This window comes from Alexandromys fortis, unplaced genomic scaffold (genome assembly GCF_014885135.2).
Source record: "Alexandromys fortis isolate MF-2015 unplaced genomic scaffold, M_Fortis_MF-2015_v1.1 scaffold_17, whole genome shotgun sequence".
NCBI lineage: Eukaryota > Metazoa > Chordata > Mammalia > Rodentia > Cricetidae > Alexandromys > Alexandromys fortis.
In genome coordinates this window covers 9,085,205-9,096,546 of record NW_026067896.1, presented here as the reverse complement: position 1 = coordinate 9,096,546, position 11,342 = coordinate 9,085,205, and positions in this window count along the sequence as shown.

The window sequence follows — 11,342 nt, the reverse complement described above, 5'->3', positions numbered from 1 at the left end:
GGGCAGGCAGTGCAGGATCCAGGAGAACACAGGAGCCCCTGGAGCCCAGGCTGAGGGTGCCGGGCTCTCTTACTGGGGACCTTGAGGCTCACTGCTCTGGGTGGGTAACCTTAGAGTAGGAGCTTAAAGTAGGAGCTTAAAACTGTTGTTGAGCACTGGTTATTTACATACTCTTTAACACAAATTAAAGATCAGGTTGGACCAGTACCATACTTTTTCTACACTTTTATTAGTACGCTACTCCAAGAACTGTGGCTTCTCTGAACAGTGAAAGGAATTATATCCCCAACTAGCAATGAAAGCTTACATAGTGAATAGCAAAATAGCAGACTCAAAATTAATAGCATGGAAATTATTATTCTCTTCATGCATTTATTGTGCTAAAAACTGCGTTTCACCATGCTGATTAAAAAAAATGTTCAATTTTGAAAGAATATCGATATTATAATCTAGGGTGATAAGTAAATACAGAAAAATGAAGGCATTCATTTAAAGGCAAAAAATCACTATAATTATATTTTCTGGAGGAAAAAATCCCTGATTAGCAATTTTCTTTACAATACTACTCCTTTACAATAGTGAGACAGGCTGGTTTTACATTAAACTAAAAATTTAAATGGCTAGTAATTAAGTAAGAAAAAAATAACCCTTTGTAACAAAAAATGGCTAGGGACATTTTCTTTTGTACATTTCCTCTGTTAAGTAGAAGAACATTGACTTATATTTAGGGTACATAATTGGTTAAACTTAACTTACACTATTAACTTACTTTCAAAAACTTTATTAAATAATGTGGGTTACTGGAAATCATTCCAATGTGCTATGGTCATACTCAGTGAATGATTTCTTTTGACTTGTTTTAAAAACTTCACTATTTAATAATATTTTCTACCTAATTTAAGCATCTGTTTGTATATCATATTTAACCCTTCTCAGGAAAATTACAGCATTTCTTTCTTTTTATCAACTTTTTTCCATATGGGAAAATAGTCATATAATAAATATTAATTAATTAGACTGAGGAATACATATATTCAAAATGATTTTGAAGGACCCATTATGGTCATCTAATATGAATGATCAGTCATAAAACCATATACATATAATCAGCAGAATAGACTCAGTAGCCTGTATTTGCACATTTGTGCAAGCACACACAGACATAGACATCTATATAAATTACTATCAATGAAAGAAAAAATAATGGGAATGAGAGATGGGATGTAACTTTAATTTAATTATAAAAGTATGGAGATAAAATAGAAGCACCTGCATACTGCTCCATACGTTATGGTCAGACACTGAAATTAAAGATTTTAATAACATGGTTGAGCACACTATGGCAATTAATCATCATACTATAGAAAAAAAATTAATAAAGATATTCAAAATGAGGAACAAAAGTATTCAATAATGTATTTAATGTTGACATTTCTTAGTGTAAGCAGTTCTATACATTTTATTTTAATATGTAACAAATTGGAATATTTCATTTATTTGAGTAACAGAATGAAAAGTATTAAAATTTATTTGATTCATTATCTTTCTACTGTTTCACTAATCAAGACAGAATATATTATACTGGATAGTTTGTCAACAATAAAACTTGAATCTTTATCACCTAGAAGCTAAAAGAACAGAGATCAAATCTCCAACTCTTAGTTGGCCTCTCCAATAAGATATGCACTACTATTACCTCAGAACTTTGTGCAGCTTGTAGGTCAAAGGTTTTGTACCTGGGTCGTGTTCAGGTTTCTCTCTCAGTAGCCGGCAGAGTCTTTTCAACCCAAGGAGACTAGAACTTGAGGGTGAAAGCTCCATCCAGGCAGCAGCTTGATCTCTCTGTGTTAACTGAGTGGATATTGGCCTCAGCTGTGGTGCCCTGCCGTCAGCTTGCAGAGAGCAAGCTTCTGTCCTAGCATCAGGTCTGGTTGCTTAGAGGTCCACACGGGGACCAGTCAGTCAAAATCTCAACCAAATGTAACCCAGTCCCACCACTGGAAGCCTTGGCTGACTATAAAAGATTATCAATTCAGACTCAATGTCCACTATTACTAGGAGACCTTACTAAATTCACCCTCAAAGATTCCAAGAAGTTTCTACTACAGAAAAATTTCCCAGAGCACCAAAACAAAAACAAACCAAAGCAAAAGAAACCCCTTTATCAACTTTCTTTGGAAGAAAAATCAACCAATAAACCATCACCATGTTCATAGTAATGGATGTGTCAACATGCTCACAACTCTCATTTTCTGCAAAGAGCCGATGAGATGGACATGACTCTCAAACATTTGGAGAAGTCAAGTTCACAGACTGTAGAATTTCTTTGTGTACTGTGCAGTACCAACGGTACGACCTTACTCCTTTGCTCAATTTTTTTGTTTTTGCATTGGACTATAAATAAGATTTTCATTTTTATCTTTCAACCCTATGCTTATTGTATTTTATGTATTTAAATTTGAGGAAGCCACTTAGAAGGGAAAATTGTTGAATACAGTAGAAGGCTCAATATCAAATTGGTAACAGAGTTACAGAAGACAAAACTAGTGGTACAGATTTGTAATCTCATCTGTTTATGTAGCCATGGAATTGGTACTGCAAGTTCAAAGCCTAAATGCACAACAGATGGAGTGCAAGGCAGCATGAGACATTTCACAAAATCTTGTCTCAACTAAAAGGTTTTAACATGGCTGATGATATAGCTGCATGATCAAATCTATACCTAGCATTTTTTCACAATCAAAGTATGAAAAAATAATGACTAAAAAGAAAAAGTATTATAGACTCAAATGAACTTTAATATTGTACACTAATTAAATATCACTATGTACACTGTAGAGAAATTTTACATTTTTCTTAGGAGGCAAAATGACATGCATGCCTGTGCCCTGTCTGCCCCCATCACTTGCTGAATTGTTAAACCTCAAGGAAATGATATTAAAAGATGAGCCCTTTGGAACATAATTAGTCCACAAGGGCAAAGCCTTGAGGATTGAGTTCAATTTCTATATAAAGGAGATTACAGAGAGCAAGAAACATTTTGATGTTCCAACATGTTCATAATTTTCTAAAGAAAGATAGCACAATCAATTTTCATGTTTTTAAACTAGCCCCCTGGACCAGTTTTCATTTTCGTTAGCTTGTATTTTGAAGTAGCTTCTTTATAGCTGCTATAGGGCAAAAGAGATATTTTGTTGCATATTGATTTGAATAACTATATTTAACAGATACTTTCTAATAAGTAATCCAAAATAAACAGTAGAAATAGTTCTGCCATTCAGGAATTATTGTTCTATTTAAGGAATCAGATAAATTAACAAATTACTACATGTGATGGTTTGATTTGCTAATTTAACACATGAATATACATATATTTCATAAATTTACATTTGTATTCAATTTAAGAATTTGATAATAGTTTAGATTTATTACGTTTATAATGGCCAAAACCAGAAGAATGTGGGTAGTAGTTAAGAGAATGTAAATCTGTTTTTGATTTACTATATTTGGGGTTTTAATCCAGACATGATATGATATGGATTCATATGGGTAATATCCTTAGTAGTAAAATTAGTGTCAAAATAGAATGATCTCAGAAAGTCTTTAAAATTAATATAATTAAACTATATTTATACTCTTTTGTTTTAATTTATAGAGAATAATAACCTCAGCTTTGTACAGAAATAATATCTGAGAAACAAAGGAAAAGAAATTTCCTAGATTTCTGCTTTATATGTGCAAGGGGAAAACTACTTCAAACTATTGTACTAGCAAAAATGAGGGCTCATCAGGTTCCAATGAGAGACTCGGTGCCACTACTCCCGGAGCCCATCAAAAGTAGAGCACGAGAGAAACATTGATAATTTAGTCTATTCTTTTACTTAAGACTTTTTAAAAAAGCTAAAGCAAGTTATCAAGTTCATCAAGTCTGTAGAATTTTGTTTTGTGTTTTTTGTTGTGAATATTATTAAAGCTGTTCCAACAAATTTTACCTAAATCAATCAAACAAGTACCACATAAAGCAGTATAATCAGCAAACATTTGCAGAGTTAGAATATTCCCTAATTTAAAATCAGAGAGAAAACTATCTATTGAATATAATGGCTAAGTCAGTATGAAATAATCATTATTTTTGAAAGTCAATGTGGATTCCAGAAACTGATTTCATCACTCAATAATTAAGAAATCTTAATTTGGACCAAACTCAACTTCACCTCCCACCAATTACTGTCTTCATTTTTAGAATTATAAACTTAAAAATGCATGGCAGTTTGGGAAGTAATTTAGATACTGCCAGTGACCATTTTGTAAATTGATACATAGTCTGTAGTAATAAATATATAAATTCAACTAAAATGGTTACCTCACTCAGTATAGTGTTTTCTATTTTCTCCCATTTGCATGCAAAATTCAAGATGCCATTTTTTTTTTTTTTTTTTTTTTTTTTTTTTTTTTTTTTTNTTTTTTTTTTTTACCACTGAGTAAAACTCTACTGTGTATATGTGCCACACCGTCTTTATCCATTCTTCCATTGACGGGCACCTAGATTGTTTCCAGGTTCTGGCTATTACAAATAGTGCTGCTATGAACATAGTTGAACAAATGCTTGTGTAGTATGACTGGGCATCTCTTGGTTTTATTCCCAAGAGTGGAATTGCTGGATTGGGGGCTGACTGAGAAGCCAATGCTAATGGCACTGGGTTTTGATTCTACTGCATGTCCTGGTTTTTGGGAGCCTAGTCTGTTTGGATGCTCACCTTCCTAAACCTGGATGAAGGGGGGAGGGCCTTGGACCTCCTACAGGGCAGAACACCCTGACTTCTCTTAGAACTGGAGAGGGAGGGGAGAAGTAAAGTGGGGGTGGTAGGAGGGAAATTGGAGGAGGGGAAAAGGTGGAAATTTTTAATAAATAAATACATAAAATAAAATAAATAAGAATGGTTTTTATATCCAGTTTGATTCTGTTACAGAAAACTAATTTTTATTTTCAAGAACTACCAATTATAGTTAGCTTCTGGGTTAAGGATGGGACTTATGGCCCCTTTTTTCTGTACATACAGCACCTCTTTGTGCTCAGATCCATGCAGACCTCTGCACACTGTCATAGTCTCTGAGTTCATATTGCTTCAGTCCGGCTGAGCTTAGAAGGACTTACAGCTTCATTTAAATGAAATCCCTGAAATCATAAAATCCGTCTTTTAGATTTGTCCAATATTGTAAGTAACTTGGGAAGATGTCTTATATGTACTTATAATACACATCAGTCACCAAAGTCATACTAATTTCTATATTTATATTTTCTGATATGCACCCAGAGTATAGAAGGTTTGCATTTTCTTGTAGCTACAGCTAAGCTGGGATAAAAAGTTATTATACAGAAAAGAAGGAAGCAGAATCTACCAAGGGCTCTTCACTAGAAAAAGAAGGACAAGTGGATGCCTAGGCCCACTGCCAAATGAGGCATCACATGTGCATCTTCATAAACTCACAAAATAAAAAGCAAGGCTTGAACTATTGTTCACAGTTTTGAAATGCTTGTATTACTGTGCTGTTCTTCTATTCACAACTGGAAATACATAATAACTCCATGATTAATAGAAATATAAGGTGACTAGACTCTTCCTATACTGCACAAAATTTATTAAGTGTGTTGCATAGCATTAACATCTTTTTCTGCATTATCTTTTTACTTTATTTTATTTAAAAAAACTATCTTTTTTTATTATACATACCAATCCAGTTCCCACTCCCTCTTCTCCTCCCATTACCTCCACATACCCCTCCCCATCACTATTCACTGTTCAGATAAGGTAAGACACATTGTATTGGGGAAGGTCCAAGGCTCTCCTCCCTACTATACCTAGGCTGAGCAAGGTATGACTCCAAAGAGAATAGGTTCTCAAAAAGCCAGTACAAGCAGTAGGGATAAATCCTGGTGCCATGGCCAGTGGCGCTGCAGTCTTTCGCAGCCATGCAATTGTCAACCACATTCAGAGGGACTAGGTTGGTCCTATGCTTGTTCCTTCCCAGTCTGGCTGGTTGTTGGTGAGCTCCCATTAGCTCAGGTAGACTGTTTCAGTGGGTGCACCCATCATGGTCTTGACCTCTTTGCTCATGTTCTCATTCTTCCCACTCTTCAACTGAACTTTGGGACTCAGTTCAGTGATCTGATGTGTCTCTGCCTCTGTTTCCATTAGTTTCTGGATGAAGGTTCTATGGTGATATTTAATATATTCATCGGTCTGATTATAGGGCAAGGTCAATTCAGGCACCTTCTCCTCTATTGATTATGGTCTTAGCTGGGGTCATCCTTGTGGATTTCTGGAAATTTCTTTAGAGCCAGGTTTCTTGCTAGCCCCAATTTGAACATTAAGTCAAAACGAATGTGATTCCAAGTCTAATGATTTGATGGGAAAGATTATTTCCATTTCACAAAAGAGAAACGAGATGATTCCAAATGCCTACTTCTTTGTCTTATTAAGCTCTACAGATACTTAGCATCTTACAAAATATGTACATACCCTGGAACTTTTTAGATATACGAACATCTGTGGAACTTTAAGATCTATAGAAATACTTTGACATAACTGTTTGAAAAATGAATTAACTAGTCATGTAGTCATTTAACTTTGCTCCATTTTAGAAAGATTTTGTTGGTTATAATGTTGCATTTAGTGATATTTAAACTTTCATAAGTTTTTTTTTGATGTGTAGAGAACGAATTACTTCTACAAAATCATTTTACTGACATAGATAGAAATTTCAGATAAAAGGCACTCTTACTTTTATGAGCTAATGAACTAATGTGAGTATTTTCCAGATAGAAAAGGCAGCAAGTGAAGCCTGGGACTTCTACATACAGAGTACTAAGCATATGTCTACTGTAGTTTGAGGTAACTGCCGCCTTGTGAGAAAATGCTAATTGGGATAGAAAGAACGACAGAAGAAATAGAAGGGAAGTATGGAGACATAGCAGAAGCTCTGTGAGTTGTTTTTATACTAAGAGAAACTGGTGAATATTTATTTGTTGACCAGCAAACACAGCTTTTAGATATATAAACAATGGAAGTATTTTTAATTAAAGAAAAAGAAACAGAACTTACTACCAATGTATCTCTAAAGGAAACTCTTGACAACAAATTTCTTGAAGCTATAAAATGACCATAGTTTAAACGTGTGATGTAAAAAAAACAGAAAAGTAAGCCAAGAAAAAAATTGAATTTGCAGTCAAATGTAAACAAAGATCACATTAAAAAATAATCAAACTATCTTATGTGGGAAAGTAAAAAAAACATGTTATAACTAAAAAAAATAGCAAATATCATGCTTCAATGGTTCTAACTACTTATACATTCTAATGCTTTTGGTATATATGAAATAAGAGAACATAAACTGACAAATTATTGATGTTGTAAAGCAATGTGTTAGCTATTCATGATTATTTATTAAGCAATATATAAAATATTATGATCGAGCTTGTTTTGTCACAGAAATAAATTTTTAGATTTACAGTATATATTAAATTAATTAATGTAACACACTTAGTCATTACAGCCCTGAAATGTTTAATTATTTCAGTGGTAGTAGACAAAACATTTCATGGAATTTAACAACCACAAATTCTTTAATAAAATTATTAGTTACAAACGGAGTCCGATTAGTTCTGTCCATTTCTGCATAAGAATGCTATCATCCACTAGTGCATGAGACTCTCCAGTGCCATACTTGAGACCATAAGTAGCTTCCACTCCTCTGCACCCATTTCCTACCAACAGCTCCTAAACTAGACGTGAAGCCTAGGCATTCCCTCATACTCAAACCTGAAAATTTTAGCTAATTTGATCTGAGGCAGATCTTGAATAGCTACTGTAAATTCTTATGTGAAATAGCCATAACCTGACCAAAGGACAGATTTTATAGCATTCTCCTTCATCCCCTGGCCCTTTTCATTATTTTTCTGTCCCCTCTGACTAGATGTTATATGTGCCTGAGAAGAAAAAATCTTTTGGGGGTGGTGATACAGGTGTCCCATCTATTGCTGCCCATTCTCAGCGGCTTCTACTCACCCTTTCAAACGGTAACATATTTCTGCATTAACCATTGTAAACTGCACAAAGACACCTCACTCGCTGAGTGTGCGAGCAGTAAATATACATAAATACATTACAGAGGCTTTTTGACCATTGCAAAATATAGCACCATTAGTTTCTCCGTGTGGCCTAAGATTTCCTCAGCCATGTTTGTTTTTTATTATTTTTTAAAATAGGTTCACTGTCCCAGATAAGAATTATCTTCTCTGAAGGAGGCAGCAAATCCAATCGAGAGAATAATTGTTTGCCTCTATAAGTAGTCTCGCCACTATTGTATGAATACGTTCAATTTATCTAACAGTTGGGAAATGTAGCATCCAGTGTCTTTTCTCTGCTCAGAGTGCACATAGCATTTTCCAGCACTATGAATGATAAGCACCATGGAAATTTTCTTGGTCATTTCTGAAGTTACTTCTTTATAACCCGGAATCAAATAGTGTAGTGTCTTCATCATATTAGGGTCTTATCATATGTATGGGTTGTATCATTTAGAATAGCCTGTTTTGGCTTCCTCTAGCACCTCTCTAATACATAATTCATAAAAAAGTAATCCATACCTATCATGGAGAAGTTCATTTAATAATCTCTGTCTTCGGGGAGCAATGTCATTCTCTAATGTGGTATATTTCTGTTCAAACTCATAATTTTAGGAAAAACAGATTTTTAATGAGCTTGCAAACTATCTGGGTTTTCTAAGGCTCCTTCATACATCCTTCGTTGGGGTTAGCATAGCCCTACCCTTCCATTCCCCCTCTTCCCTTCTTAGCAAGTTTAAACTTTTAGCTGCCAGTATTCTGTCACTGTTCTTTCATCTATTCCACTGTCCCTTTATGTTAAATTTACTCCAATTGAAAGATCTCCAGTTCCTCAGTAACCTCTTCATATATACTACATCTTGTCTAACCCTTTTCCTGACTCTACTTTCACCCCTGTCCATCACTCCAATACCTACTTGAGTGCTTCTACCCCAGTATTTCATATCTCTGAACTTTTATTTCACCTGTATTTTGCCGTCTCCCCTCTAAATCCACCAGTAGAAAATGTGTCAGTTTTAGTTTCTTTGATTCCATATTTACTCCCTGACAAACCCACAAAGAAGACTAGAAGACAGGATTCTGATATAGATTAATTGTAGGTAGTGTTGTTCTTTTGGGGACTGGGTGACCACACTCAATATTTTTTTCCAGTTGTATCCATTTAACTGCAAATTTCATGTTTTCATTTTTCTTTACAGTTACATAATATTCTATTGTGAACATGTACCACTTTTGCTACCATTCGTCAGTTATGAACACTGAAGTCAACTCAGTTTCTTAGCTACTGTGATTAGAGTGACAAGGAGCAGAGATGTGCAAGTGTCTCCATAGCAGAACATTCTTTTAGTCATAAGGGATTATGATATTCACTATGGAGCCACTAACCTACTTATTTTCTCCTTAAATGAAAAATAAATATCCATCGGTAAATTTCAATCTGGGTTGTATTGAGTCATATAAAATATGAAACTCCCACGTTTCAGTGTCTTATTCTGCTGTAGATATCTGAGGTTTTCTCTGGAATCTCTGAAGAAATGAAAGAGACAGCTTTCTAATAACAGTTTGAGAATCCATCCTATACTTTTGGACGTGGCACTTTACTAATGAAGACTAATCACCGGTACTCTCTTCTGTCACTGTATTCTAATAGAGCAGTGCCATCTGTGAACACTTTGTGCTCTCCAGCACAGTGACTCACTGCTTGTGCTAGCTTATGTGTGTCTTATGTCAACTTGACACAGCTGGAGCTTTCTCAAAGCAGAGAAACTGGGCTAGAACAATACCTCCATAAGATTCAGCCTTAAGGCATTTTCTCAGTGATTGATGAAGGAGAGACCAGCACATTGTAGCTGATGCCATCCCTGGGCTGTTGGTTCTGAATTCTCAAAGTAACCAGGCTGAGCAAGCCAGTGAGTGGCACACCTCTGTGCCTTCTGCATCAGCTCCAGCCTCCATATTCCAGTCCTGTGTATTGCCTAAAATAATGGACTAGGATCTGGGCATGTAAGTCAAACAAACATTTTCCTCATCAACTTGCTTTATGTCATGGTGTTTCACTACAGCAATATGAACCCTTACTGAGATGCTTTAAAAATTATTTTTCATACATATATCATTTTATCAGATTAATGAGAGTGTGTGTTTGTGTGGTCTTATACTGATGAAAATATAAAACACTGTTTAAGGAGGAAAGATTATATATTTGTTACAGCTATAAATCTTAAGATTTCTTCCTATAAAGTGAAACTTTAATTTAAACAGGAAAAAAATTCATTGATTTTTGGCATATGAGTAAAGATTTCTGTGACAGCAATTAATCATATTTTGCCCGATTTTGCTTTTTATGACTGCACATTTGGTGTGATAATTATCAAAGATTAATGACTATGGCAAGCAAATGTTATTCTTTAACATCACTTATAACATATTTGGTGACGATTATCAGAATTTTGTAGCAAATTCTTTTATGATACACATGCTATATGACAGTCTATTAGCTTAAATATATAACTAGAAAACTCCCCCCCTCCAGCAAATGGGAACAAATACAGAGACCCACAACCAGACAACAGGTGAGACCTTAGAACAGACAGCTGTAGGTGGGATTTCTCCTTCAAATCCCCCTCCTCAGAGCTTAAGAAACCGCTCAGAACAGAAGAAGGAAAGAGTGTAAGAATCAGAGAAGAAAGAAGACACCAGTAGAAAAGGGCCTTCTGAATCAACTAACCAAGGTGCCTATGTACTTACAGGGAAACACAGATCAGCATCAGGTCCTCTGTGTGTGTGTGTGTGTGTGTGGTGTGTGTGTGTGTGTGTGTGTGTGTGAATGTATATATACTTATATATATATATGTACACACACACACACATATATATATATATATATAAAATAGTTTTCAGTTTAATATTTTCAGAAGACTCCTGAATGTGCAGTCAAGTGGGTCTCTGATTCTTGTTACTCCTCTTGGTCCGCTTGGGGCTTTTTCCTTCTGTTTGTTGGTTTGCCTTGTTCAAATTCTATGTGCCAGTTTTATCTAACTGCATCCTATTTTTTTTTTTTTTGTATTCTATTGTTATCTCTTAGAAGCCTATTCTTTTCTAATGAGAGCTAGAGAAAAAAGTGGATCCTGATGGGAGGGTAGTGGGAGGAACTGAGAAGAGTTGAGGGAGGGGAAACTAATCAGAATTTATTGAAAAAGAAAAAAGGGTTTTAATT